At 49.6% G+C, this 22,658-nt stretch overlaps 49 non-coding genes and 13 pseudogenes across 49 annotated transcripts; all 62 read left to right on the top strand.

Moving 5' to 3' along the window:
• The first annotated feature begins 138 nt into the window (after positions 1–138).
• LOC149761045 (5S ribosomal RNA) lies at positions 139–257 on the top strand. Its single transcript, XR_016403701.1, has one exon. It is a non-coding gene; the product is annotated as a 5S ribosomal RNA (ribosomal RNA).
• A 246-nt stretch (positions 258–503) lies between these two features.
• On the top strand, positions 504–622 carry LOC149761044 (5S ribosomal RNA; annotated as a pseudogene).
• A 246-nt stretch (positions 623–868) lies between these two features.
• Positions 869–987, top strand: LOC149761043 (5S ribosomal RNA). The gene has a single exon (XR_016409851.1). It is a non-coding gene; the product is annotated as a 5S ribosomal RNA (ribosomal RNA).
• A 246-nt stretch (positions 988–1,233) lies between these two features.
• Positions 1,234–1,352, top strand: LOC149761042 (5S ribosomal RNA). Its single transcript, XR_016407350.1, has one exon. It is a non-coding gene; the product is annotated as a 5S ribosomal RNA (ribosomal RNA).
• Positions 1,353–1,599: 247 nt separating this feature from the next.
• On the top strand, positions 1,600–1,718 carry LOC149761041 (5S ribosomal RNA). The gene has a single exon (XR_016409850.1). It is a non-coding gene; the product is annotated as a 5S ribosomal RNA (ribosomal RNA).
• A 245-nt stretch (positions 1,719–1,963) lies between these two features.
• On the top strand, positions 1,964–2,082 carry LOC149761040 (5S ribosomal RNA). Its single transcript, XR_016409849.1, has one exon. It is a non-coding gene; the product is annotated as a 5S ribosomal RNA (ribosomal RNA).
• Positions 2,083–2,328: 246 nt separating this feature from the next.
• Positions 2,329–2,447, top strand: LOC149761039 (5S ribosomal RNA). The gene has a single exon (XR_016412069.1). It is a non-coding gene; the product is annotated as a 5S ribosomal RNA (ribosomal RNA).
• Positions 2,448–2,695: 248 nt separating this feature from the next.
• Positions 2,696–2,814, top strand: LOC149761038 (5S ribosomal RNA). The gene has a single exon (XR_016402128.1). It is a non-coding gene; the product is annotated as a 5S ribosomal RNA (ribosomal RNA).
• Positions 2,815–3,060: 246 nt separating this feature from the next.
• LOC149761037 (5S ribosomal RNA) lies at positions 3,061–3,179 on the top strand (annotated as a pseudogene).
• Positions 3,180–3,425: 246 nt separating this feature from the next.
• On the top strand, positions 3,426–3,544 carry LOC149761036 (5S ribosomal RNA). Its single transcript, XR_016409848.1, has one exon. It is a non-coding gene; the product is annotated as a 5S ribosomal RNA (ribosomal RNA).
• Positions 3,545–3,790: 246 nt separating this feature from the next.
• On the top strand, positions 3,791–3,909 carry LOC149761035 (5S ribosomal RNA). The gene has a single exon (XR_016409847.1). It is a non-coding gene; the product is annotated as a 5S ribosomal RNA (ribosomal RNA).
• A 246-nt stretch (positions 3,910–4,155) lies between these two features.
• Positions 4,156–4,274, top strand: LOC149761034 (5S ribosomal RNA). The gene has a single exon (XR_016409846.1). It is a non-coding gene; the product is annotated as a 5S ribosomal RNA (ribosomal RNA).
• A 246-nt stretch (positions 4,275–4,520) lies between these two features.
• On the top strand, positions 4,521–4,639 carry LOC149761033 (5S ribosomal RNA). Its single transcript, XR_016408780.1, has one exon. It is a non-coding gene; the product is annotated as a 5S ribosomal RNA (ribosomal RNA).
• A 247-nt stretch (positions 4,640–4,886) lies between these two features.
• On the top strand, positions 4,887–5,005 carry LOC149761032 (5S ribosomal RNA). Its single transcript, XR_016409845.1, has one exon. It is a non-coding gene; the product is annotated as a 5S ribosomal RNA (ribosomal RNA).
• A 246-nt stretch (positions 5,006–5,251) lies between these two features.
• LOC149761031 (5S ribosomal RNA) lies at positions 5,252–5,370 on the top strand. Its single transcript, XR_016409843.1, has one exon. It is a non-coding gene; the product is annotated as a 5S ribosomal RNA (ribosomal RNA).
• Positions 5,371–5,617: 247 nt separating this feature from the next.
• LOC149761030 (5S ribosomal RNA) lies at positions 5,618–5,736 on the top strand. The gene has a single exon (XR_016409842.1). It is a non-coding gene; the product is annotated as a 5S ribosomal RNA (ribosomal RNA).
• A 246-nt stretch (positions 5,737–5,982) lies between these two features.
• On the top strand, positions 5,983–6,101 carry LOC149761029 (5S ribosomal RNA). Its single transcript, XR_016412068.1, has one exon. It is a non-coding gene; the product is annotated as a 5S ribosomal RNA (ribosomal RNA).
• A 248-nt stretch (positions 6,102–6,349) lies between these two features.
• LOC149761028 (5S ribosomal RNA) lies at positions 6,350–6,468 on the top strand. Its single transcript, XR_016402127.1, has one exon. It is a non-coding gene; the product is annotated as a 5S ribosomal RNA (ribosomal RNA).
• Positions 6,469–6,714: 246 nt separating this feature from the next.
• Positions 6,715–6,833, top strand: LOC149761027 (5S ribosomal RNA; annotated as a pseudogene).
• Positions 6,834–7,079: 246 nt separating this feature from the next.
• Positions 7,080–7,198, top strand: LOC149761026 (5S ribosomal RNA). The gene has a single exon (XR_016409841.1). It is a non-coding gene; the product is annotated as a 5S ribosomal RNA (ribosomal RNA).
• Positions 7,199–7,444: 246 nt separating this feature from the next.
• LOC149761025 (5S ribosomal RNA) lies at positions 7,445–7,563 on the top strand. The gene has a single exon (XR_016409840.1). It is a non-coding gene; the product is annotated as a 5S ribosomal RNA (ribosomal RNA).
• A 246-nt stretch (positions 7,564–7,809) lies between these two features.
• LOC149761024 (5S ribosomal RNA) lies at positions 7,810–7,928 on the top strand. The gene has a single exon (XR_016409838.1). It is a non-coding gene; the product is annotated as a 5S ribosomal RNA (ribosomal RNA).
• A 246-nt stretch (positions 7,929–8,174) lies between these two features.
• Positions 8,175–8,293, top strand: LOC149761023 (5S ribosomal RNA). The gene has a single exon (XR_016408779.1). It is a non-coding gene; the product is annotated as a 5S ribosomal RNA (ribosomal RNA).
• Positions 8,294–8,540: 247 nt separating this feature from the next.
• Positions 8,541–8,659, top strand: LOC149761022 (5S ribosomal RNA). Its single transcript, XR_016409837.1, has one exon. It is a non-coding gene; the product is annotated as a 5S ribosomal RNA (ribosomal RNA).
• A 246-nt stretch (positions 8,660–8,905) lies between these two features.
• Positions 8,906–9,024, top strand: LOC149761021 (5S ribosomal RNA). The gene has a single exon (XR_016409836.1). It is a non-coding gene; the product is annotated as a 5S ribosomal RNA (ribosomal RNA).
• A 247-nt stretch (positions 9,025–9,271) lies between these two features.
• Positions 9,272–9,390, top strand: LOC149761020 (5S ribosomal RNA). The gene has a single exon (XR_016409835.1). It is a non-coding gene; the product is annotated as a 5S ribosomal RNA (ribosomal RNA).
• A 246-nt stretch (positions 9,391–9,636) lies between these two features.
• On the top strand, positions 9,637–9,755 carry LOC149761019 (5S ribosomal RNA; annotated as a pseudogene).
• Positions 9,756–10,001: 246 nt separating this feature from the next.
• On the top strand, positions 10,002–10,120 carry LOC149761018 (5S ribosomal RNA). Its single transcript, XR_016409834.1, has one exon. It is a non-coding gene; the product is annotated as a 5S ribosomal RNA (ribosomal RNA).
• A 246-nt stretch (positions 10,121–10,366) lies between these two features.
• On the top strand, positions 10,367–10,485 carry LOC149761017 (5S ribosomal RNA; annotated as a pseudogene).
• A 247-nt stretch (positions 10,486–10,732) lies between these two features.
• Positions 10,733–10,851, top strand: LOC149761016 (5S ribosomal RNA). The gene has a single exon (XR_016409833.1). It is a non-coding gene; the product is annotated as a 5S ribosomal RNA (ribosomal RNA).
• A 246-nt stretch (positions 10,852–11,097) lies between these two features.
• On the top strand, positions 11,098–11,216 carry LOC149761015 (5S ribosomal RNA; annotated as a pseudogene).
• A 246-nt stretch (positions 11,217–11,462) lies between these two features.
• On the top strand, positions 11,463–11,581 carry LOC149761014 (5S ribosomal RNA; annotated as a pseudogene).
• Positions 11,582–11,827: 246 nt separating this feature from the next.
• LOC149761013 (5S ribosomal RNA) lies at positions 11,828–11,946 on the top strand. Its single transcript, XR_016409831.1, has one exon. It is a non-coding gene; the product is annotated as a 5S ribosomal RNA (ribosomal RNA).
• Positions 11,947–12,192: 246 nt separating this feature from the next.
• Positions 12,193–12,311, top strand: LOC149761012 (5S ribosomal RNA). The gene has a single exon (XR_016402105.1). It is a non-coding gene; the product is annotated as a 5S ribosomal RNA (ribosomal RNA).
• A 246-nt stretch (positions 12,312–12,557) lies between these two features.
• LOC149761011 (5S ribosomal RNA) lies at positions 12,558–12,676 on the top strand. Its single transcript, XR_016409830.1, has one exon. It is a non-coding gene; the product is annotated as a 5S ribosomal RNA (ribosomal RNA).
• Positions 12,677–12,922: 246 nt separating this feature from the next.
• LOC149761010 (5S ribosomal RNA) lies at positions 12,923–13,041 on the top strand (annotated as a pseudogene).
• Positions 13,042–13,287: 246 nt separating this feature from the next.
• Positions 13,288–13,406, top strand: LOC149761009 (5S ribosomal RNA). The gene has a single exon (XR_016409829.1). It is a non-coding gene; the product is annotated as a 5S ribosomal RNA (ribosomal RNA).
• A 246-nt stretch (positions 13,407–13,652) lies between these two features.
• Positions 13,653–13,771, top strand: LOC149761008 (5S ribosomal RNA; annotated as a pseudogene).
• Positions 13,772–14,018: 247 nt separating this feature from the next.
• LOC149761007 (5S ribosomal RNA) lies at positions 14,019–14,137 on the top strand. The gene has a single exon (XR_016409827.1). It is a non-coding gene; the product is annotated as a 5S ribosomal RNA (ribosomal RNA).
• A 246-nt stretch (positions 14,138–14,383) lies between these two features.
• On the top strand, positions 14,384–14,502 carry LOC149761006 (5S ribosomal RNA; annotated as a pseudogene).
• Positions 14,503–14,748: 246 nt separating this feature from the next.
• LOC149761005 (5S ribosomal RNA) lies at positions 14,749–14,867 on the top strand (annotated as a pseudogene).
• A 246-nt stretch (positions 14,868–15,113) lies between these two features.
• LOC149761004 (5S ribosomal RNA) lies at positions 15,114–15,232 on the top strand. Its single transcript, XR_016409826.1, has one exon. It is a non-coding gene; the product is annotated as a 5S ribosomal RNA (ribosomal RNA).
• Positions 15,233–15,478: 246 nt separating this feature from the next.
• Positions 15,479–15,597, top strand: LOC149761003 (5S ribosomal RNA). Its single transcript, XR_016409825.1, has one exon. It is a non-coding gene; the product is annotated as a 5S ribosomal RNA (ribosomal RNA).
• Positions 15,598–15,843: 246 nt separating this feature from the next.
• On the top strand, positions 15,844–15,962 carry LOC149761002 (5S ribosomal RNA). The gene has a single exon (XR_016409824.1). It is a non-coding gene; the product is annotated as a 5S ribosomal RNA (ribosomal RNA).
• A 246-nt stretch (positions 15,963–16,208) lies between these two features.
• LOC149761001 (5S ribosomal RNA) lies at positions 16,209–16,327 on the top strand (annotated as a pseudogene).
• Positions 16,328–16,573: 246 nt separating this feature from the next.
• On the top strand, positions 16,574–16,692 carry LOC149761000 (5S ribosomal RNA). Its single transcript, XR_016409823.1, has one exon. It is a non-coding gene; the product is annotated as a 5S ribosomal RNA (ribosomal RNA).
• A 246-nt stretch (positions 16,693–16,938) lies between these two features.
• On the top strand, positions 16,939–17,057 carry LOC149760999 (5S ribosomal RNA). Its single transcript, XR_016405393.1, has one exon. It is a non-coding gene; the product is annotated as a 5S ribosomal RNA (ribosomal RNA).
• A 246-nt stretch (positions 17,058–17,303) lies between these two features.
• On the top strand, positions 17,304–17,422 carry LOC149760998 (5S ribosomal RNA). Its single transcript, XR_016409822.1, has one exon. It is a non-coding gene; the product is annotated as a 5S ribosomal RNA (ribosomal RNA).
• Positions 17,423–17,668: 246 nt separating this feature from the next.
• Positions 17,669–17,787, top strand: LOC149760997 (5S ribosomal RNA). The gene has a single exon (XR_016407349.1). It is a non-coding gene; the product is annotated as a 5S ribosomal RNA (ribosomal RNA).
• Positions 17,788–18,033: 246 nt separating this feature from the next.
• On the top strand, positions 18,034–18,152 carry LOC149760996 (5S ribosomal RNA). The gene has a single exon (XR_016409821.1). It is a non-coding gene; the product is annotated as a 5S ribosomal RNA (ribosomal RNA).
• Positions 18,153–18,398: 246 nt separating this feature from the next.
• LOC149760995 (5S ribosomal RNA) lies at positions 18,399–18,517 on the top strand. The gene has a single exon (XR_016401840.1). It is a non-coding gene; the product is annotated as a 5S ribosomal RNA (ribosomal RNA).
• A 246-nt stretch (positions 18,518–18,763) lies between these two features.
• Positions 18,764–18,882, top strand: LOC149760994 (5S ribosomal RNA). The gene has a single exon (XR_016409819.1). It is a non-coding gene; the product is annotated as a 5S ribosomal RNA (ribosomal RNA).
• Positions 18,883–19,128: 246 nt separating this feature from the next.
• On the top strand, positions 19,129–19,247 carry LOC149760993 (5S ribosomal RNA). The gene has a single exon (XR_016407348.1). It is a non-coding gene; the product is annotated as a 5S ribosomal RNA (ribosomal RNA).
• A 246-nt stretch (positions 19,248–19,493) lies between these two features.
• On the top strand, positions 19,494–19,612 carry LOC149760992 (5S ribosomal RNA). The gene has a single exon (XR_016409818.1). It is a non-coding gene; the product is annotated as a 5S ribosomal RNA (ribosomal RNA).
• Positions 19,613–19,858: 246 nt separating this feature from the next.
• Positions 19,859–19,977, top strand: LOC149760991 (5S ribosomal RNA). The gene has a single exon (XR_016401839.1). It is a non-coding gene; the product is annotated as a 5S ribosomal RNA (ribosomal RNA).
• A 246-nt stretch (positions 19,978–20,223) lies between these two features.
• On the top strand, positions 20,224–20,342 carry LOC149760990 (5S ribosomal RNA). Its single transcript, XR_016412066.1, has one exon. It is a non-coding gene; the product is annotated as a 5S ribosomal RNA (ribosomal RNA).
• Positions 20,343–20,590: 248 nt separating this feature from the next.
• On the top strand, positions 20,591–20,709 carry LOC149760989 (5S ribosomal RNA). The gene has a single exon (XR_016402238.1). It is a non-coding gene; the product is annotated as a 5S ribosomal RNA (ribosomal RNA).
• A 246-nt stretch (positions 20,710–20,955) lies between these two features.
• Positions 20,956–21,074, top strand: LOC149760988 (5S ribosomal RNA; annotated as a pseudogene).
• Positions 21,075–21,320: 246 nt separating this feature from the next.
• LOC149760987 (5S ribosomal RNA) lies at positions 21,321–21,439 on the top strand. The gene has a single exon (XR_016403560.1). It is a non-coding gene; the product is annotated as a 5S ribosomal RNA (ribosomal RNA).
• Positions 21,440–21,685: 246 nt separating this feature from the next.
• On the top strand, positions 21,686–21,804 carry LOC149760986 (5S ribosomal RNA). Its single transcript, XR_016409817.1, has one exon. It is a non-coding gene; the product is annotated as a 5S ribosomal RNA (ribosomal RNA).
• Positions 21,805–22,050: 246 nt separating this feature from the next.
• Positions 22,051–22,169, top strand: LOC149760985 (5S ribosomal RNA). The gene has a single exon (XR_016408374.1). It is a non-coding gene; the product is annotated as a 5S ribosomal RNA (ribosomal RNA).
• A 247-nt stretch (positions 22,170–22,416) lies between these two features.
• On the top strand, positions 22,417–22,535 carry LOC149760984 (5S ribosomal RNA). The gene has a single exon (XR_016403605.1). It is a non-coding gene; the product is annotated as a 5S ribosomal RNA (ribosomal RNA).
• Positions 22,536–22,658: the final 123 nt, after the last annotated feature.

Below are 22,658 nucleotides of genomic sequence, written 5' to 3'. Positions count from 1 at the left end.
CGGAGACTGGCGGTGCCATGCCGCATAGCGGGAATAGCGCGTTGAATCCTACGCCAGAACGGCCCCGGCGGCGCGAATGTCTCGGGCCGTCGAGGTCTGCTGCTTTGTCATAAAAGGGAGTTTCGATGGGCATGTCATGGGTGCGATCATACCAGCACTAATGCACCGGATCCCATCAGAAATCCGCAGTTAAGCGTGCTTGGGCGAGAGTAGTACTAGGATGGGTGACCCCCTGGGAAGTCCTCGTGTTGCACCCCTTTTATTTTTTGCCCGCTTTTTTATTTTTTGATAATATTTATTTTTAATTTTTCGGCTTTTGGCTTTTCCTCTTCGGATAATTTTTTTCCCCCGAAAATAAACTGAGTCCGGAGACTCGCGGTGCCATGCCGCATAGCGGAACAGCGCGTTGAATCCTACGCCAGAACGGCCCCGGCAGCGCGAATGTCTCGGGCCGTCGCGGTCTGCTGCTTTGTCATAAAAGGGAGTTTCGAAGGGCATGTCATGGGTGCGATCATACCAGCACTAATGCACCGGATCCCATCATAACTCCGCAGTTAGGCGTGCTTGGGCGAGAGAAGTACTAGGATGGGTGACCCCCTGGGAAGTCCTCGTGTTGCACCCCTTTTATTTTTTGCCCGCTTTTTTATTTTTTGATAACATTTATTTTTTATTTTTCGGCTTTTGGCTTTTCCTCTTCGGATAATTTTTTTCCCCCGAAAATAAACTGAGTCCGGAGACTGGCGGTGCCATGCCGCATAGCGGAACAGCGCGTTGAAACCTACGCCAGAACGGCCCCGGCAGCGCGAATGTCTCGGGCCGTCGAGGTCTGCTGCTTTGTCATAAAAGGGAGTTTCGAAGGGCATGTCATGGGTGCGATCATACCAGCACTAATGCACCGGATCCCATCAGAACTCCGCAGTTAAGCGTGCTTGGGCGAGAGTAGTACTAGGATGGGTGACCCCCTGGGAAGTCCTCGTGTTGCACCCCTTTTATTTTTTGCCCGCTTTTTTATTTTTTGATAACATTTATTTTTTATTTTTCGGCTTTTGGCTTTTCCTCTTCGGATAATTTTTTTCCCCCGAAAATAAACTGAGTCCGGAGACTGGCGGTGCCATGCCGCATAGCGGAACAGCGTGTTGAATCCTACGCCAGAACGGCCCCGGCAGCGCGAATGTCTCGGGCCGTCGAGGTCTGCTACTTTGTCATAAAAGGGAGTTTCGAAGGGCATGTCTTGGGTGCGATCATACCAGCACTAATGCACCGGATCCTATCAGAACTCCGCAGTTAAGCGTGCTTGGGCGAGAGTAGTACTAGGATGGGTGACCCCCTGGGAAGTCCTCATGTTGCACCCTTTTTATTTTTTGCCCGCTTTTTTATTTTTTGATAATATTTATTTTTAATTTTTTGGCTTTTGGCTTTTCTTCTTCGGATAATTTTTTTCCCCCGACAATAAACTGGGTCCGGAGACTGGCGGTGCCATGCCGCAAAGCGGGACCAGCGCGTTGAATCCTACGCCAAAACGGCCCCGGCAGCGCGAATGTCTCGGGCCGTCGAGGTCTGCTGCTTTGTCATAAAAGGGAGTTTCGAAGGGCATGTCATGGGTGCGATCATACCAGCACTAATGCACCGGATCCCATCAGAACTCCGCAGTTAAGCGTGCTTGGGCGAGAGTAGTACTAGGATGGGTGACCCCCTGGGAAGTCCTCGTGTTGCACCCCTTTTATTTTTTGCCCGCTTTTTTCTTTTTTATAACATTTATTTTTAATTTTTTGGCTTTTGGCTTTTCCTCTTCGGATAATTTTTTTCCCTCGAAAATAAACTGAGTCCGGAGACTCGCGGTGCCATGCCGCATAGCGGAACAGCGCATTGAATCCTACGCCAGAACGGCCCCGGCAGCGCGAATGTCTCGGGCCGTCGAGGTCTGCTGCTTTGTCATAAAAGGGTGTTTCGATGGGCATGTCATGGGTGCGATCATACCAGCACTAATGCACCGGATCCCATCAGAACTCCGCAGTTAAGCGTGCTTGGGCGAGAGTAGTACTAGGATGGGTGACCCCCTGGGAAGTCCTCGTGTTGCACCCCTTTTATTTTTTGCCCGCTTTTTTATTTTTTGATAATATTTATTTTTAATTTTTCGGCTTTTGGCTTTTCCTCTTCGGATAATTTTTTTCCCCCGAAAATAAACTGAGTCCGGAGACTCGCGGTGCCATGCCGCATAGCGGAACAGCGCGTTGAATCCTACGCCAGAACGGCCCCGGCAGCGCGAATGTCTCGGGCCGTCGAGGTCTGCTGCTTTGTCATAAAAGGGAGTTTCGAAGGGCATGTCATGGGTGCGATCATACCAGCACTAATGCACCGGATCCCATCAGAACTCCGCAGTTAAGCGTGCTTGGGCGAGAGTAGTACTAGGATGGGTGACCCCCTGGGAAGTCCTCGTGTTGCACCCTTTTTATTTTTTTCTCCACTTTTTTATTTTTTGATAATATTTATTTTTAATTTTTCGGCTTTTGGCTTTTCCTCTTCGGATAATTTTTTTCCCCCGAAAATAAACTGAGTCCGGAGACTAGCGGTGCCATGCCGCATAGCGGGAATAGCGCGTTGAATCCTACGCCAGAACGGCCCCGGCGGCGCGAATGTCTCGGGCCGTCGAGGTCTGCTGCTTTGTCATAAAAGGGAGTTTCGATGGGCATGTCATGGGTGCGATCATACCAGCACTAATGCACCGGATCCCATCAGAACTCCGCAGTTAAGCGTGCTTGGGCGAGAGTAGTACTAGGATGGGTGACCCCCTAGGAAGTCCTCGTGTTGCACCCCTTTTATTTTTTGCCCGCTTTTTTATTTTTTGATAATATTTATTTTTAATTTTTCGGCTTTTGGCTTTTCCTCTTCGGATAATTTTTTTCCCCCGAAAATAAACTGAGTCCGGAGACTCGCGGTGCCATGCCGCATAGCGGAACAGCGCGTTGAATCCTACGCCAGAACGGCCCCGGCAGCGCGAATGTCTCGGGCCGTCGCGGTCTGCTGCTTTGTCATAAAAGGGAGTTTCGAAGGGCATGTCATGGGTGCGATCATACCAGCACTAATGCACCGGATCCCATCATAACTCCGCAGTTAGGCGTGCTTGGGCGAGAGAAGTACTAGGATGGGTGACCCCCTGGGAAGTCCTCGTGTTGCACCCTTTTTATTTTTTGCCCGCTTTTTTATTTTCTGATAATATTTATTTTTAATTTTTTGGCTTTTGGTTTTTCCTCTTCGGATAATTTTTTCCCCCCGAAAATAAACTGAGTCCGGAGACTGGCGGTGCCATGCCGCATAGCGGAACAGCGCGTTGAATCCTACGCCAGAACGGCCCCGGCAGCGCGAATGTCTCGGGCCGTCGAGGTCTGCTGCTTTGTCATAAAAGGGAGTTTCGAAGGGCATGTCATGGGTGCGATCATACCAGCACTAATGCACCGGATCCCATCAGAACTCCGCAGTTAAGCGTGCTTGGGCGAGAGTAGTACTAGGATGGGTGACCCCCTGGGAAGTCCTCGTGTTGCACCCCTTTTATTTTTTGCCCGCTTTTTTATTTTTTGATAACATTTATTTTTTATTTTTCGGCTTTTGGCTTTTCCTCTTCGGATAATTTTTTTCCCCCGAAAATAAACTGAGTCCGGAGACTGGCGGTGCCATGCCGCATAGCGGAACAGCGCGTTGAATCCTACGCCAGAACGGCCCCGGCAGCGCGAATGTCTCGGGCCGTCGAGGTCTGCTGCTTTGTCATAAAAGGGAGTTTCGAAGGGCATGTCATGGGTGCGATCATACCAGCACTAATGCACCGGATCCCATCAGAACTCCGCAGTTAAGCGTGCTTGGGCGAGAGTAGTACTAGGATGGGTGACCCCCTGGGAAGTCCTCGTGTTGCACCCCTTTTATTTTTTGCCCGCTTGTTTATTTTTTGATAACATTTATTTTTTATTTTTCGGCTTTTGGCTTTTCCTCTTCGGATAATTTTTTTCCCCCGAAAATAAACTGAGTCCGGAGACTGGCGGTGCCATGCCGCATAGCGGAACAGCGCGTTGAATCCTACGCCAGAACGGCCCCGGCAGCGCGAATGTCTCGGGCCGTCGAGGTCTGCTGCTTTGTCATAAAAGGGAGTTTCGAAGGGCATGTCATGGGTGCGATCATACCAGCACTAATGCACCGGATCCCATCAGAACTCCGCAGTTAAGCGTGCTTGGGCGAGAGTAGTACTAGGATGGGTGACCCCCTGGGAAGTCCTCGTGTTGCACCCCTTTTATTTTTTGCCCGCTTTTTTATTTTTTGATAACATTTATTTTTTATTTTTCGGCTTTTGGCTTTTCCTCTTCGGATAATTTTTTTCCCCCGAAAATAAATTGAGTCCGGAGACTGGCGGTGCCATGCCGCATAGCGGAACAGCGTGTTGAATCCTACGCCAGAACGGCCCCGGCAGCGCGAATGTCTCGGGCCGTCGAGGTCTGCTACTTTGTCATAAAAGGGAGTTTCGAAGGGCATGTCTTGGGTGCGATCAAACCAGCACTAATGCACCGGATCCTATCAGAACTCCGCAGTTAAGCGTGCTTGGGCGAGAGTAGTACTAGGATGGGTGACCCCCTGGGAAGTCCTCATGTTGCACCCTTTTTATTTTTTGCCCGCTTTTTTATTTTTTGATAATATTTATTTTTAATTTTTTGGCTTTTGGCTTTTTCTCTTCGGATAATTTTTTTCCCCCGACAATAAACTGGGTCCGGAGACTGGCGGTGCCATGCCGCATAGCGGGACCAGCGCGTTGAATCCTACGCCAGAACGGCCCCGGCAGCGCGAATGTCTCGGGCCGTCGAGGTCTGTTGCTTTGTCATAAAAGGGAGTTTCGAAGGGTATATCATGGGTGCGATCATACCAGCACTAATGCACCGGATCCCATCAGAACTCCGCAGTTAAGCGTGCTTGGGCGAGAGTAGTACTAGGATGGGTGACCCCCTGGGAAGTCCTCGTGTTGCACCCCTTTTATTTTTTGCCCGCTTTTTTCTTTTTTGATAACGTTTATTTTTAATTTTTTGGCTTTTGGCTTTTCCTCTTCGGATAATTTTTTTCCCTCGAAAATAAACTGAGTCCGGAGACTCGCGGTGCCATGCCGCATAGCGGAACAGCGCATTGAATCCTACGCCAGAACGGCCCCGGCAGCGCGAATGTCTAGGGCCGTCGAGGTCTGCTGCTTTGTCATAAAAGGGTGTTTCGATGGGCATGTCATGGGTGCGATCATACCAGCACTAATGCACCGGATCCCATCAGAACTCCGCAGTTAAGCGTGCTTGGGCGAGAGTAGTACTAGGATGGGTGACCCCCTGGGAAGTCCTCGTGTTGCACCCCTTTTATTTTTTGCCCGCTTTTTTATTTTTTGATAATATTTATTTTTAATTTTTCGGCTTTTGGCTTTTCCTCTTCGGATAATTTTTTTCCCCCGAAAATAAACTGAGTCCGGAGACTGGCGGTGCCATGCCGCATAGCGGGAATAGCGCGTTGAAGCCTACGCCAGAACGGCCCCGGCGGCGCGAATGTCTCGGGCCGTCGAGGTCTGCTGCTTTGTCATAAAAGGGAGTTTCGATGGGCATGTCATGGGTGCGATCATACCAGCACTAATGCACCGGATCCCATCAGAACTCCGCAGTTAAGCGTGCTTGGGCGAGAGTAGTACTAGGATGGGTGACCCCCTGGGAAGTCCTCGTGTTGCACCCCTTTTATTTTTTGCCCGCTTTTTTATTTTTTGATAATATTTATTTTTAATTTTTCGGCTTTTGGCTTTTCCTCTTCGGATAATTTTTTTCCCCCGAAAATAAACTGAGTCCGGAGACTCGCGGTGCCATGCCGCATAGCGGAACAGCGCGTTGAATCCTACGCCAGAACGGCCCCGGCAGCGCGAATGTCTCGGGCCGTCGAGGTCTGCTGCTTTGTCATAAAAGGGAGTTTCGAAGGGCATGTCATGGGTGCGATCATACCAGCACTAATGCACCGGATCCCATCAGAACTCCGCAGTTAAGCGTGCTTGGGCGAGAGTAGTACTAGGATGGGTGACCCCCTGGGAAGTCCTCGTGTTGCACCCTTTTTATTTTTTTCTCCACTTTTTTATTTTTTGATAATATTTATTTTTAATTTTTCGGCTTTTGGCTTTTCCTCTTCGGATAATTTTTTTCCCCCGAAAATAAACTGAGTCCGGAGACTAGCGGTGCCATGCCGCATAGCGGGAATAGCGCGTTGAATCCTACGCCAGAACGGCCCCGGCGGCGCGAATGTCTCGGGCCGTCGAGGTCTGCTGCTTTGTCATAAAAGGGAGTTTCGATGGGCATGTCATGGGTGCGATCATACCAGCACTAATGCACCGGATCCCATCAGAACTCCGCAGTTAAGCGTGCTTGGGCGAGAGTAGTACTAGGATGGGTGACCCCCTAGGAAGTCCTCGTGTTGCACCCCTTTTATTTTTTGCCCGCTTTTTTATTTTTTGATAATATTTATTTTTAATTTTTCGGCTTTTGGCTTTTCCTCTTCGGATAATTTTTTTCCCCCGAAAATAAACTGAGTCCGGAGACTCGCGGTGCCATGCCGCATAGCGGAACAGCGCGTTGAATCCTACGCCAGAACGGCCCCGGCAGCGCGAATGTCTCGGGCCGTCGCGGTCTGCTGCTTTGTCATAAAAGGGAGTTTCGAAGGGCATGTCATGGGTGCGATCATACCAGCACTAATGCACCGGATCCCATCATAACTCCGCAGTTAGGCGTGCTTGGGCGAGAGAAGTACTAGGATGGGTGACCCCCTGGGAAGTCCTCGTGTTGCACCCTTTTTATTTCTTGCCCGCTTTTTTATTTTCTGATAATATTTATTTTTAATTTTTTGGCTTTTGGTTTTTCCTCTTCGGATAATTTTTTCCCTCCGAAAATAAACTGAGTCCGGAGACTGGCGGTGCCATGCCGCATAGCGGAACAGCGCGTTGAATCCTACGCCAGAACGGCCCCGGCAGCGCGAATGTCTCGGGCCGTCGAGGTCTGCTGCTTTGTCATAAAAGGGAGTTTCGAAGGGCATGTCATGGGTGCGATCATACCAGCACTAATGCACCGGATCCCATCAGAACTCCGCAGTTAAGCGTGCTTGGGCGAGAGTAGTACTAGGATGGGTGACCCCCTGGGAAGTCCTCGTGTTGCACCCCTTTTATTTTTTGCCCGCTTTTTTATTTTTTGATAACATTTATTTTTTATTTTTCGGCTTTTGGCTTTTCCTCTTCGGATAATTTTTTTCCCCCGAAAATAAACTGAGTCCGGAGACTGGCGGTGCCATGCCGCATAGCGGAACAGCGCGTTGAATCCTACGCCAGAACGGCCCCGGCAGCGCGAATGTCTCGGGCCGTCGAGGTCTGCTGCTTTGTCATAAAAGGGAGTTTCGAAGGGCATGTCATGGGTGCGATCATACCAGCACTAATGCACCGGATCCCATCAGAACTCCGCAGTTAAGCGTGCTTGGGCGAGAGTAGTACTAGGATGGGTGACCCCCTGGGAAGTCCTCGTGTTGCACCCCTTTTATTTTTTGCCCGCTTGTTTATTTTTTGATAACATTTATTTTTTATTTTTCGGCTTTTGGCTTTTCCTCTTCGGATAATTTTTTTCCCCCGAAAATAAACTGAGTCCGGAGACTGGCGGTGCCATGCCGCATAGCGGAACAGCGCGTTGAATCCTACGCCAGAACGGCCCCGGCAGCGCGAATGTCTCGGGCCGTCGAGGTCTGCTGCTTTGTCATAAAAGGGAGTTTCGAAGGGCATGTCATGGGTGCGATCATACCAGCACTAATGCACCGGATCCCATCAGAACTCCGCAGTTAAGCGTGCTTGGGCGAGAGTAGTACTAGGATGGGTGACCCCCTGGGAAGTCCTCGTGTTGCACCCCTTTTATTTTTTGCCCGCTTTTTTATTTTTTGATAACATTTATTTTTTATTTTTCGGCTTTTGGCTTTTCCTCTTCGGATAATTTTTTTCCCCCGAAAATAAATTGAGTCCGGAGACTGGCGGTGCCATGCCGCATAGCGGAACAGCGTGTTGAATCCTACGCCAGAACGGCCCCGGCAGCGCGAATGTCTCGGGCCGTCGAGGTCTGCTACTTTGTCATAAAAGGGAGTTTCGAAGGGCATGTCTTGGGTGCGATCAAACCAGCACTAATGCACCGGATCCTATCAGAACTCCGCAGTTAAGCGTGCTTGGGCGAGAGTAGTACTAGGATGGGTGACCCCCTGGGAAGTCCTCATGTTGCACCCTTTTTATTTTTTGCCCGCTTTTTTATTTTTTGATAATATTTATTTTTAATTTTTTGGCTTTTGGCTTTTTCTCTTCGGATAATTTTTTTCCCCCGACAATAAACTGGGTCCGGAGACTGGCGGTGCCATGCCGCATAGCGGGACCAGCGCGTTGAATCCTACGCCAGAACGGCCCCGGCAGCGCGAATGTCTCGGGCCGTCGAGGTCTGTTGCTTTGTCATAAAAGGGAGTTTCGAAGGGCATATCATGGGTGCGATCATACCAGCACTAATGCACCGGATCCCATCAGAACTCCGCAGTTAAGCGTGCTTGGGCGAGAGTAGTACTAGGATGGGTGACCCCCTGGGAAGTCCTCGTGTTGCACCCCTTTTATTTTTTGCCCGCTTTTTTCTTTTTTGATAACGTTTATTTTTAATTTTTTGGCTTTTGGCTTTTCCTCTTCGGATAATTTTTTTCCCTCGAAAATAAACTGAGTCCGGAGACTCGCGGTGCCATGCCGCATAGCGGAACAGCGCATTGAATCCTACGCCAGAACGGCCCCGGCAGCGCGAATGTCTCGGGCCGTCGAGGTCTGCTGCTTTGTCATAAAAGGGTGTTTCGATGGGCATGTCATGGGTGCGATCATACCAGCACTAATGCACCGGATCCCATCAGAACTCCGCAGTTAAGCGTGCTTGGGCGAGAGTAGTACTAGGATGGGTGACCCCCTGGGAAGTCCTCGTGTTGCACCCCTTTTATTTTTTGCCCGCTTTTTTATTTTTTGATAATATTTATTTTTAATTTTTCGGCTTTTGGCTTTTCCTCTTCGGATAATTTTTTTCCCCCGAAAATAAACTGAGTCCGGAGACTGGCGGTGCCATGCCGCATAGCGGGAATAGCGCGTTGAAGCCTACGCCAGAACGGCCCCGGCGGCGCGAATGTCTCGGGCCGTCGAGGTCTGCTGCTTTGTCATAAAAGGGAGTTTCGATGGGCATGTCATGGGTGCGATCATACCAGCACTAATGCACCGGATCCCATCAGAACTCCGCAGTTAAGCGTGCTTGGGCGAGAGTAGTACTAGGATGGGTGACCCCCTGGGAAGTCCTCGTGTTGCACCCCTTTTATTTTTTGCCCGCTTTTTTATTTTTTGATAATATTTATTTTTAATTTTTCGGCTTTTGGCTTTTCCTCTTCGGATAATTTTTTTCCCCCGAAAATAAACTGAGTCCGGAGACTCGCGGTGCCATGCCGCATAGCGGAACAGCGCGTTGAATCCTACGCCAGAACGGCCCCGGCAGCGCGAATGTCTCGGGCCGTCGCGGTCTGCTGCTTTGTCATAAAAGGGAGTTTCGAATGGCATGTCATGGGTGCGATCATACCAGCACTAATGCACCGGATCCCATCATAACTCCGCAGTTAGGCGTGCTTGGGCGAGAGAAGTAGTAGGATGGGTGACCCCCTGGGAAGTCCTCGTGTTGCACCCTTTTTATTTTTTGCCCGCTTTTTTATTTTTTAATAATATTTATTTTTAATTTTTTGGCTTTTGGCTTTTCCTCTTCGGATAATTTTTTCCCCCCGAAAATAAACTGAGTCCGGAGACTGGCGGTGCCATGCCGCATAGCGGAACAGCGCGTTGAATCCTACGCCAGAACGGCCCCGGCAGCGCGAATGTCTCGGGCCGTCGAGGTCTGCTGCTTTGTCATAAAAGGGAGTTTCGAAAGGCATGTCATGGGTGCGATCATACCAGCACTAATGCACCGGATCCCATCAGAACTCCGCAGTTAAGCGTGCTTGGGCGAGAGTAGTACTAGGATGGGTGACCCCCTGGGAAGTCCTCGTGTTGCACCCCTTTTATTTTTTGCCCGCTTTTTTATTTTTTGATAACATTTATTTTTTATTTTTCGGCTTTTGGCTTTTCCTCTTCGGATAATTTTTTTCCCCCGAAAATAAACTGAGTCCGGAGACTGGCGGTGCCATGCCGCATAGCGGAACAGCGTGTTGAATCCTACGCCAGAACGGCCCCGGCAGCGCGAATGTCTCGGGCCGTCGAGGTCTGCTACTTTGTCATAAAAGGGAGTTTCGAAGGGCATGTCTTGGGTGCGATCAAACCAGCACTAATGCACCGGATCCTATCAGAACTCCGCAGTTAAGCGTGCTTGGGCGAGAGTAGAACTAGGATGGGTGACCCCCTGGGAAGTCCTCATGTTGCACCCTTTTTATTTTTTGCCCGCTTTTTTATTTTTTGATAATATTTATTTTTAATTTTTTGGCTTTTGGCTTTTTCTCTTCGGATAATTTTTTTCCCCCGACAATAAACTGGGTCCGGAGACTGGCGGTGCCATGCCGCATAGCGGGACCAGCGCGTTGAATCCTACGCCAGAACGGCCCCGGCAGCGCGAATGTCTCGGGCCGTCGAGGTCTGCTGCTTTGTCATAAAAGGGAGTTTCGAAGGACATATCATGGGTGCGATCATACCAGCACTAATGCACCGGATCCCATCAGAACTCCGCAGTTAAGCGTGCTTGGGCGAGAGTAGTACTAGGATGGGTGACCCCCTGGGAAGTCCTCGTGTTGCACCCCTTTTATTTTTTGCCCGCTTTTTTCTTTTTTGATAATATTTATTTTTAATTTTTCGGCTTTTGGCTTTTCCTCTTCGGATAATTTTTTTCCCCCGAAAATAAACTGAGTCCGGAGACTCGCGGTGCCATGCCGCATAGCGGAACAGCGCGTTAAATCCTACGCCAGAACGGCCCCGGCAGCGCGAATGTCTCGGGCCGTCGCGGTCTGCTGCTTTGTCATAAAAGGGAGTTTCGAATGGCATGTCATGGGTGCGATCATACCAGCACTAATGCACCGGATCCCATCATAACTCCGCAGTTAGGCGTGCTTGGGCGAGAGAAGTACTAGGATGGGTGACCCCCTGGGAAGTCCTCGTGTTGCACCCTTTTTATTTTTTGCCCGCTTTTTTATTTTTTGATAATATTTATTTTTAATTTTTTGGCTTTTGGCTTTTCCTCTTCGGATAATTTTTTCCCCCCGAAAATAAACTGAGTCCGGAGACTCGCGGTGCCATGCCGCATAGCGGAACAGCGCGTTGAATCCTACGCCAGAACGGCCCCGGCAGCGCGAATGTCTCGGGCCGTCGCGGTCTGCTGCTTTGTCATAAAAGGGAGTTTCGAATGGCATGTCATGGGTGCGATCATACCAGCACTAATGCACCGGATCCCATCATAACTCCGCAGTTAGGCGTGCTTGGGCGAGAGAAGTACTAGGATGGGTGACCCCCTGGGAAGTCCTCGTGTTGCACCCTTTTTATTTTTTGCCCGCTTTTTTATTTTTTGATAATATTTATTTTTAATTTTTTGGCTTTTGGCTTTTCCTCTTCGGATAATTTTTTCCCCGCGAAAATAAACTGAGTCCGGAGACTGGCGGTGCCATGCCGCATAGCGGAACAGCGCGTTGAATCCTACGCCAGAACGGCCCCGGCAGCGCGAATGTCTCGGGCCGTCGAGGTCTGCTGCTTTGTCATAAAAGGGAGTTTCGAAGGGCATGTCATGGGTGCGATCATACCAGCACTAATGCACCGGATCCCATCAGAACTCCGCAGTTAAGCGTGCTTGGGCGAGAGTAGTACTAGGATGGGTGACCCCCTGGGAAGTCCTCGTGTTGCACCCCTTTTATTTTTTGCCCGCTTTTTTATTTTTTGATAACATTTATTTTTTATTTTTCGGCTTTTGGCTTTTCCTCTTCGGATAATTTTTTTCCCCCGAAAATAAACTGAGTCCGGAGACTGGCGGTGCCATGCCGCATAGCGGAACAGCGCGTTGAATCCTACGCCAGAACGGCCCCGGCAGCGCAAATGTCTCGGGCCGTCGAGGTCTGCTGCTTTGTCATAAAAGGGAGTTTCGAAGGGCATGTCATGGGTGCGATCATACCAGCACTAATGCACCGGATCCCATCAGAACTCCGCAGTTAAGCGTGCTTGGGCGAGAGTAGTACTAGGATGGGTGACCCCCTGGGAAGTCCTCGTGTTGCAACCCTTTTATTTTTTGCCCGCTTTTTTATTTTTTGATAACATTTATTTTTTATTTTTCGGCTTTTGGCTTTTCCTCTTCGGATAATTTTTTCCCCCGAAAATAAACTGAGTCCGGAGACTGGCGGTGCCATGCCGCATAGCGGGAATAGCGCGTTGAATCCTACGCCAGAACGGCCCCGGCGGCGCGAATGTCTCGAGCCGTCGAGGTCTGCTGCTTTGTCATAAAAGGGAGTTTCGATGGGCATGTCATGGGTGCGATCATACCAGCACTAATGCACCGGATCCCATCAGAACTCCGCAGTTAAGCGTGCTTGGGCGAGAGTAGTACTAGGATGGGTGACCCCCTGGGAAGTCCTCGTGTTGCACCCCTTTTATTTTTTGCCCGCTTTTTTATTTTTTGATAATATTTATTTTTAATTTTTCGGCTTTTGGCTTTTCCTCTTCGGATAATTTTTTTCCCCCGAAAATAAACTGAGTCCGGAGACTCGCGGTGCCATGCCGCATAGCGGAACAGCGCGTTGAATCCTACGCCAGAACGGCCCCGGCAGCGCGAATGTCTCGGGCCGTCGCGGTCTGCTGCTTTGTCATAAAAGGGAGTTTCGAAGGGCATGTCATGGGTGCGATCATACCAGCACTAATGCACCGGATCCCATCATAACTCCGCAGTTAGGCGTGCTTGGGCGAGAGAAGTACTAGGATGGGTGACCCCCTGGGAAGTCCTCGTGTTGCACCCTTATTATTTTTTGCCCGCTTTTTTATTTTTTGATAATATTTATTTTTAATTTTTTGGCTTTTGGCTTTTCCTCTTCGGATAATTTTTTCCCTTCGAAAATAAACTGAGTCCGGAGACTGGCGGTGCCATGCCGCATAGCGGAACAGCGCGTTGAATCCTACGCCAGAACGGCCCCGGCAGCGCGAATGTCTCGGGCCGTCGAGGTCTGCTGCTTTGTCATAAAAGGGAGTTTCGAAAGGCATGTCATGGGTGCGATCATACCAGCACTAATGCACCGGATCCCATCAGAACTCCGCAGTTAAGCGTGCTTGGGCGAGAGTAGTACTAGGATGGGTGACCCCCTGGGAAGTCCTCGTGTTGCACCCCTTTTATTTTTTGCCCGCTTTTTTATTTTTTGATAACATTTATTTTTTATTTTTCGGCTTTTGGCTTTTCCTCTTCGGATAATTTTTTTCCCCCGAAAATAAACTGAGTCCGGAGACTGGCGGTGCCATGCCGCATAGCGGAACAGCGTGTTGAATCCTACGCCAGAACGGCCCCGGCAGCGCGAATGTCTCGGGCCGTCGAGGTCTGCTACTTTGTCATAAAAGGGAGTTTCGAAGGGCATGTCTTGGGTGCGATCAAACCAGCACTAATGCACCGGATCCTATCAGAACTCCGCAGTTAAGCGTGCTTGGGCGAGAGTAGAACTAGGATGGGTGACCCCCTGGGAAGTCCTCATGTTGCACCCTTTTTATTTTTTGCCCGCTTTTTTATTTTTTGATAATATTTATTTTTAATTTTTTGGCTTTTGGCTTTTTCTCTTCGGATAATTTTTTTCCCCCGACAATAAACTGGGTCCGGAGACTGGCGGTGCCATGCCGCATAGCGGGACCAGCGCGTTGAATCCTACGCCAGAACGGCCCCGGCAGCGCGAATGTCTCGGGCCGTCGAGGTCTGCTGCTTTGTCATAAAAGGGAGTTTCGAAGGACATATCATGGGTGCGATCATACCAGCACTAATGCACCGGATCCCATCAGAACTCCGCAGTTAAGCGTGCTTGGGCGAGAGTAGTACTAGGATGGGTGACCCCCTGGGAAGTCCTCGTGTTGCACCCCTTTTATTTTTTGCCCGCTTTTTTCTTTTTTGATAATATTTATTTTTAATTTTTCGGCTTTTGGCTTTTCCTCTTCGGATAATTTTTTTCCCCCGAAAATAAACTGAGTCCGGAGACTCGCGGTGCCATGCCGCATAGCGGAACAGCGCGTTAAATCCTACGCCAGAACGGCCCCGGCAGCGCGAATGTCTCGGGCCGTCGCGGTCTGCTGCTTTGTCATAAAAGGGAGTTTCGAATGGCATGTCATGGGTGCGATCATACCAGCACTAATGCACCGGATCCCATCATAACTCCGCAGTTAGGCGTGCTTGGGCGAGAGAAGTACTAGGATGGGTGACCCCCTGGGAAGTCCTCGTGTTGCACCCTTTTTATTTTTTGCCCGCTTTTTTATTTTTTGATAATATTTATTTTTAATTTTTTGGCTTTTGGCTTTTCCTCTTCGGATAATTTTTTCCCCCCGAAAATAAACTGAGTCCGGAGACTCGCGGTGCCATGCCGCATAGCGGAACAGCGCGTTGAATCCTACGCCAGAACGGCCCCGGCAGCGCGAATGTCTCGGGCCGTCGCGGTCTGCTGCTTTGTCATAAAAGGGAGTTTCGAATGGCATGTCATGGGTGCGATCATACCAGCACTAATGCACCGGATCCCATCATAACTCCGCAGTTAGGCGTGCTTGGGCGAGAGAAGTACTAGGATGGGTGACCCCCTGGGAAGTCCTCGTGTTGCACCCTTTTTATTTTTTGCCCGCTTTTTTATTTTTTGATAATATTTATTTTTAATTTTTTGGCTTTTGGCTTTTCCTCTTCGGATAATTTTTTCCCCCCGAAAATAAACTGAGTCCGGAGACTGGCGGTGCCATGCCGCATAGCGGAACAGCGCGTTGAATCCTACGCCAGAACGGCCCCGGCAGCGCGAATGTCTCGGGCCGTCGAGGTCTGCTGCTTTGTCATAAAAGGGAGTTTCGAAGGGCATGTCATGGGTGCGATCATACCAGCACTAATGCACCGGATCCCATCAGAACTCCGCAGTTAAGCGTGCTTGGGCGAGAGTAGTACTAGGATGGGTGACCCCCTGGGAAGTCCTCGTGTTGCACCCCTTTTATTTTTTGCCCGCTTTTTTATTTTTTGATAACATTTATTTTTTATTTTTCGGCTTTTGGCTTTTCCTCTTCGGATAATTTTTTTCCCCCGAAAATAAACTGAGTCCGGAGACTGGCGGTGCCATGCCGCATAGCGGAACAGCGCGTTGAATCCTACGCCAGAACGGCCCCGGCAGCGCAAATGTCTCGGGCCGTCGAGGTCTGCTGCTTTGTCATAAAAGGGAGTTTCGAAGGGCATGTCATGGGTGCGATCATACCAGCACTAATGCACCGGATCCCATCAGAACTCCGCAGTTAAGCGTGCTTGGGCGAGAGTAGTACTAGGATGGGTGACCCCCTGGGAAGTCCTCGTGTTGCACCCCTTTTATTTTTTGCCCGCTTTTTTATTTTTTGATAACATTTATTTTTTATTTTTCGGCTTTTGGCTTTTCCTCTTCGGATAATTTTTTCTCCCGAAAATAAACTGAGTCCGGAGACTGGCGGTGCCATGCCGCATAGCGGGAATAGCGCGTTGAATCCTACGCCAGAACGGCCCCGGCGGCGCGAATGTCTCGAGCCGTCGAGGTCTGCTGCTTTGTCATAAAAGGGAGTTTCGATGGGCATGTCATGGGTGCGATCATACCAGCACTAATGCACCGGATCCCATCAGAACTCCGCAGTTAAGCGTGCTTGGGCGAGAGTAGTACTAGGATGGGTGACCCCCTGGGAAGTCCTCGTGTTGCACCCCTTTTATTTTTTGCCCGCTTTTTTATTTTTTGATAATATTTATTTTTAATTTTTCGGCTTTTGGCTTTTCCTCTTCGGATAATTTTTTTCCCCCGAAAATAAACTGAGTCCGGAGACTCGCGGTGCCATGCCGCATAGCGGAACAGCGCGTTGAATCCTACGCCAGAACGGCCCCGGCAGCGCGAATGTCTCGGGCCGTCGCGGTCTGCTGCTTTGTCATAAAAGGGAGTTTCGAAGGGCATGTCATGGGTGCGATCATACCAGCACTAATGCACCGGATCCCATCATAACTCCGCAGTTAGGCGTGCTTGGGCGAGAGAAGTACTAGGATGGGTGACCCCCTGGGAAGTCCTCGTGTTGCACCCTTATTATTTTTTGCCCGCTTTTTTATTTTTTGATAATATTTATTTTTAATTTTTTGGCTTTTGGCTTTTCCTCTTCGGATAATTTTTTCCCTTCGAAAATAAACTGAGTCCGGAGACTGGCGGTGCCATGCCGCATAGCGGAACAGCGCGTTGAATCCTACGCCAGAACGGCCCCGGCAGCGCGAATGTCTCGGGCCGTCGAGGTCTGCTGCTTTGTCATAAAAGGGAGTTTCGAAGGGCATGTCATGGGTGCGATCATACCAGCACTAATGCACCGGATCCCATCAGAACTCCGCAGTTAAGCGTGCTTGGGCGAGAGTAGTACTAGGATGGGTGACCCCCTGGGAAGTCCTCGTGTTGCACCCCTTTTATTTTTTGCCCGCTTTTTTATTTTTTGATAACATTTATTTTTTATTTTTTGGCTTTTGGCTTTTCCTCTTCGGATAATTTTTTTCCCCCGAAAATAAACTGAGTCCGGAGACTGGCGGTGCCATGCCGCATAGCGGAACAGCGCGTTGAATCCTACGCCAGAACGGCCCCGGCAGCGCGAATGTCTCGGGCCGTCGAGGTCTGCTGCTTTGTCATAAAAGGGAGTTTCGAAGGGCATGTCATTGGTGCGATCATACCAGCACTAATGCACCGGATCCCAACAGAACTCCGCAGTTAAGCGTGCTTGGGCGAGAGTAGTACTAGGATGGGTGACCCCCTGGGAAGTCCTCGTGTTGCACCCCTTTTATTTTTTGCCCGCTTTTTTATTTTTTGACAACATTTATTTTTTATTTTTCGGCTTTTGGCTTATCCTCTTCGGATAATTTTTTTCCCCCGAAAATAAACTGAGTCCGGAGACTGGCGGTGCCATGCCGCATAGCGGAACAGCGCATTGAATCCTACGCCAGAACGGCCCCGGCAGCGCGAATGTCTCGGGCCGTCGAGGTCTGCTGCTTTGTCATAAAAGGGAGTTTCGAAGGGCATGTCATGGGTGCGATCATACCAGCACTAATGCACCGGATCCCATCAGAACTCCGCAGTTAAGCGTGCTTGGGCGAGAGTAGTACTAGGATGGGTGACCCCCTGGGAAGTCCTCGTGTTGCACCCCTTTTATTTTTTGCCCGCTTTTTTATTTTTTGATAACATTTATTTTTTATTTTTCGGCTTTTGGCTTTTCCTCTTCGGATAATTTTTTTCCCCCGAAAATAAACTGAGTCCGGAGACTGGCGGTGCCATGCCGCATAGCGGAACAGCATGTTGAATCCTACGCCAGAACGGCCCCGGCAGCGCGAATGTCTCGGGCCGTCGAGGTCTGCTACTTTGTCATAAAAGGGAGTTTCGAAGGGCATGTCTTGGGTGCGATCATACCAGCACTAATGCACCGGATCCTATCAGAACTCCGCAGTTAAGCGTGCTTGGGCGAGAGTAGTACTAGGATGGGTGACCCCCTGGGAAGTCCTCATGTTGCACCCTTTTTATTTTTTGCCCGCTTTTTTATTTTTTGATAATATTTATTTTTAATTTTTTGGCTTTTGGCTTTTCCTCTTCGGATAATTTTTTCCCCCGACAATAAACTGGGTCCGGAGTCTGGCGGTGCCATGCCGCATAGCGGGACCAGCGCGTTGAATCCTACGCCAGAACGGCCCCGGCAGCGCGAATGTCTCGGGCCGTCGAGGTCTGCTGCTTTGTCATAAAAGGGAGTTTCGAAGGGCATATCATGGGTGCGATCATACCAGCACTAATGCACCGGATCCCATCAGAACTCCGCAGTTAAGCGTGCTTGGGCGAGAGTAGTACTAGGATGGGTGACCCCCTGGGAAGTCCTCGTGTTGCACCCCTTTTATTTTTTGCCCGCTTTTTTCTTTTTTGATAACATTTATTTTTAATTTTTTGGCTTTTGGCTTTTCCTCTTCGGATAATTTTTTTCCCTCGAAAATAAACTGAGTCCGGAGACTCGCGGTGCCATGCCGCATAGCGGAACAGCGCATTGAATCCTACGCCAGAACGGCCCCGGCAGCGCGAATGTCTCGGGCCGTCGAGGTCTGCTGCTTTGTCATAAAAGGGTGTTTCGATGGGCATGTCATTGGTGCGATCATACCAGCACTAATGCACCGGATCCCATCAGAACTCCGCAGTTAAGCGTGCTTGGGCGAGAGTAGTACTAGGATGGGTGACCCCCTGGGAAGTCCTCGTGTTGCACCCCTTTTATTTTTTGCCCGCTTTTTTCTTTTTTGATAACATTTATTTTTAATTTTTTGGCTTTTGGCTTTTCCTCTTCGGATAATTTTTTTCCCTCGAAAATAAACTGAGTCCGGAGACTGGCGGTGCCATGCCGCATAGCGGAACAGCGCATTGAATCCTACGCCAGAACGGCCCCGGCAGCGCGAATGTCTCGGGCCGTCGAGGTCTGCTGCTTTGTCATAAAAGGGAGTTTCGAAGGGCATGTCATGGGTGCGATCATACCAGCACTAATGCACCGGATCCCATCAGAACTCCGCAGTTAAGCGTGCTTGGGCGAGAGTAGTACTAGGATGGGTGACCCCCTGGGAAGTCCTCGTGTTGCACCCCTTTTATTTTTTGCCCGCTTTTTTATTTTTTGATAACATTTATTTTTTATTTTTCGGCTTTTGGCTTTTCCTCTTCGGATAATTTTTTTCCCCCGAAAATAAACTGAGTCCGGAGACTGGCGGTGCCATGCCGCATAGCGGAACAGCATGTTGAATCCTACGCCAGAACGGCCCCGGCAGCGCGAATGTCTCGGGCCGTCGAGGTCTGCTACTTTGTCATAAAAGGGAGTTTCGAAGGGCATGTCTTGGGTGCGATCATACCAGCACTAATGCACCGGATCCTATCAGAACTCCGCAGTTAAGCGTGCTTGGGCGAGAGTAGTACTAGGATGGGTGACCCCCTGGGAAGTCCTCATGTTGCACCCTTTTTATTTTTTGCCCGCTTTTTTATTTTTTGATAATATTTATTTTTAATTTTTTGGCTTTTGGCTTTTCCTCTTCGGATAATTTTTTCCCCCGACAATAAACTGGGTCCGGAGTCTGGCGGTGCCATGCCGCATAGCGGGACCAGCGCGTTGAATCCTACGCCAGAACGGCCCCGGCAGCGCGAATGTCTCGGGCCGTCGAGGTCTGCTGCTTTGTCATAAAAGGGAGTTTCGAAGGGCATATCATGGGTGCGATCATACCAGCACTAATGCACCGGATCCCATCAGAACTCCGCAGTTAAGCGTGCTTGGGCGAGAGTAGTACTAGGATGGGTGACCCCCTGGGAAGTCCTCGTGTTGCACCCCTTTTATTTTTTGCCCGCTTTTTTCTTTTTTGATAACATTTATTTTTAATTTTTTGGCTTTTGGCTTTTCCTCTTCGGATAATTTTTTTCCCTCGAAAATAAACTGAGTCCGGAGACTCGCGGTGCCATGCCGCATAGCGGAACAGCGCATTGAATCCTACGCCAGAACGGCCCCGGCAGCGCGAATGTCTCGGGCCGTCGAGGTCTGCTGCTTTGTCATAAAAGGGTGTTTCGATGGGCATGTCATTGGTGCGATCATACCAGCACTAATGCACCGGATCCCATCAGAACTCCGCAGTTAAGCGTGCTTGGGCGAGAGTAGTACTAGGATGGGTGACCCCCTGGGAAGTCCTCGTGTTGCACCCCTTTTATTTTTCGCCCGCTTTTTTATTTTTTGATAATATTTATTTTTAATTTTTCGGCTTTGGGCTTTTCCTCTTCGGATAATTTTTTTCCCCCGAAAATAAACTGAGTCCGGAGACTCGCGGTGCCATGCCGCATAGCGGAACAGCGCGTTGAATCCTACGCCAGAACGGCCCCGGCAGCGCGAATGTCTCGGGCCGTCGAGGTCTGCTGCTTTGTCATAAAAGGGAGTTTCGAAGGGCATGTCATGGGTGCGATCATACCAGCACTAATGCACCGGATCCCATCAGAACTCCGCAGTTAAGCGTGCTTGGGCGAGAGTAGTACTAGGATGGGTGACCCCCTGGGAAGTCCTCGTGTTGCACCCTTTTTATTTTTTTCTCCACTTTTTTATTTTTTGATAATATTTATTTTTAAATTTTCGGCTTTTGGCTTTTCCTCTTCGGATAATTTTTTTCCCCCGAAAATAAACTGAGTCCGGAGACTGGCGGTGCCATGCCGCATAGCGGGAATAGCGCGTTGAATCCTACGCCAGAACGGCCCCGGCGGCGCGAATGTCTCGGGCCGTCGAGGTCTGCGGCTTTGTCATAAAAGGGAGTTTCGATGGGCATGTCATGGGTGCGATCATACCAGCACTAATGCACCGGATCCCATCAGAACTCCGCAGTTAAGCGTGCTTGGGCGAGAGTAGTACTAGGATGGGTGACCCCCTGGGAAGTCCTCGTGTTGCACCACTTTTATTTTTTGCCCGCTTTTTTATTTTTTGATAATATTTATTTTTAATTTTTCGGCTTTTGGCTTTTTCTCTTCGGATAATTTTTTTCCCCCGAAAATAAACTGAGTCCGGAGACTCGCGGTGCCATGCCGCATAGCGGAACAGCGCGTTGAATCCTACGCCAGAACGGCCCCGGCAGCGCGAATGTCTCGGGCCGTCGCGGTCTGCTGCTTTGTCATAAAAGGGAGTTTCGAAGGGCATGTCATGGGTGCGATCATACCAGCACTAATGCACCGGATCCCATCATAACTCCGCAGTTAGGCGTGCTTGGGCGAGAGAAGTACTAGGATGGGTGACCCCCTGGGAAGTCCTCGTGTTGCACCCTTTTTATTTTTTGCCCACTTTTTTATTTTTTGATAATATTTATTTTTAATTTTTTGGCTTTTGGCTTTTCCTCTTCGGATAATTTTTTCCCCCCGAAAATAAACTGAGTCCGGAGACTGGCGGTGCCATGCCGCATAGCGGAACAGCGCGTTGAATCCTACGCCAGAACGGCCCCGGCAGCGCGAATGTCTCGGGCCGTCGAGGTCTGCTGCTTTGTCATAAAAGGGAGTTTCGAAGGGCATGTCATGGGTGCGATCATACCAGCACTAATGCACCGGATCCCATCAGAACTCCGCAGTTAAGCGTGCTTGGGCGAGAGTAGTCCTATGATGGGTGACCCCCTGGGAAGTCCTCGTGTTGCACCCCTTTTATTTTTTGCCCGCTTTTTTATTTTTTGATAACATTTATTTTTTATTTTTCGGCTTTTGGCTTTTCCTCTTCGTATAATTTTTTTCCCCCGAAAATAAACTGAGTCCGGAGACTGGCGGTGCCATGCCGCATAGCGGAACAGCGCGTTGAATCCTACGCCAGAACGGCCCCGGCAGCGCGAATGTCTCGGGCCGTCGAGGTCTGCTGCTTTGTCATAAAAGGGAGTTTCGAAGGGCATGTCATGGGTGCGATCATACCAGCACTAATGCACCGGATCCCATCAGAACTCCGCAGTTAAGCGTGCTTGGGCGAGAGTAGTACTAGGATGGGTGACCCCCTGGGAAGTCCTCGTGTTGCACCCCTTTTATTTTTTGCCCGCTTTTTTATTTTTTGATAACATTTATTTTTTATTTTTCGGCTTTTGGCTTTTCCTCTTCGGATAATTTTTTTCCCCCGAAAATAAACTGAGTCCGGAGACTAGCGGTGCCATGCCGCATAGCGGAACAGCGTGTTGAATCCTACGCCAGAACGGCCCCGGCAGCGCGAATGTCTCGGGCCGTCGAGGTCTGCTACTTTGTCATAAAAGGGAGTTTCGAAGGGCATGTCTTGGGTGCGATCATACCAGCACTAATGCACCGGATCCTATCAGAACTCTGCAGTTAAGCGTGCTTGGGCGAGAGTAGTACTAGGATGGGTGACCCCCTGGGAAGTCCTCATGTTGCACCCTTTTTATTTTTTGCCCGCTTTTTTATTTTTTGATAATATTTATTTTTAATTTTTTGGCTTTTGGTTTTTCCTCTTCGGATAATTTTTTTCCCCCGACAATAAACTGGGTCCGGAGACTGGCGGTGCCATGCCGCATAGCGGGACCGGCGCGTTGAATCCTACGCCAGAACGGCCCCGGCAGCGCGAATGTCTCGGGCCGTCGAGGTCTGCTGCTTTGTCATAAAAGGGAGTTTCGAAGGGCATATCATGGGTGCGATCATACCAGCACTAATGCACGGGATCCCATCAGAACTCCGCAGTTAAGCGTGCTTGGGCGAGAGTAGTACTAGGATGGGTGACCCCCTGGGAAGTCCTCGTGTTGCACCCCTTTTATTTTTTGCCTGCTTTTTTCTTTTTTGATAACATTTATTTTTAATTTTTTGGCTTTTGGCTTTTCCTCTTCGGATAATTTTTTTCCCTCGAAAATAAACTGAGTCCGGAGACTCGCGGT

The sequence above is a fragment of the Phoenix dactylifera genome, chromosome 4 (genome assembly GCF_051530095.1).
Source record: "Phoenix dactylifera cultivar Ajwa chromosome 4, Ajwa_hap1_PhDact_Kaust_v1.1, whole genome shotgun sequence".
In the NCBI taxonomy this organism is placed as follows: Eukaryota; Viridiplantae; Streptophyta; class Magnoliopsida; order Arecales; family Arecaceae; genus Phoenix; species Phoenix dactylifera.
Note: the sequence above shows the minus strand (reverse complement) of the source record. Positions and strands in the feature narration are given on the sequence as shown.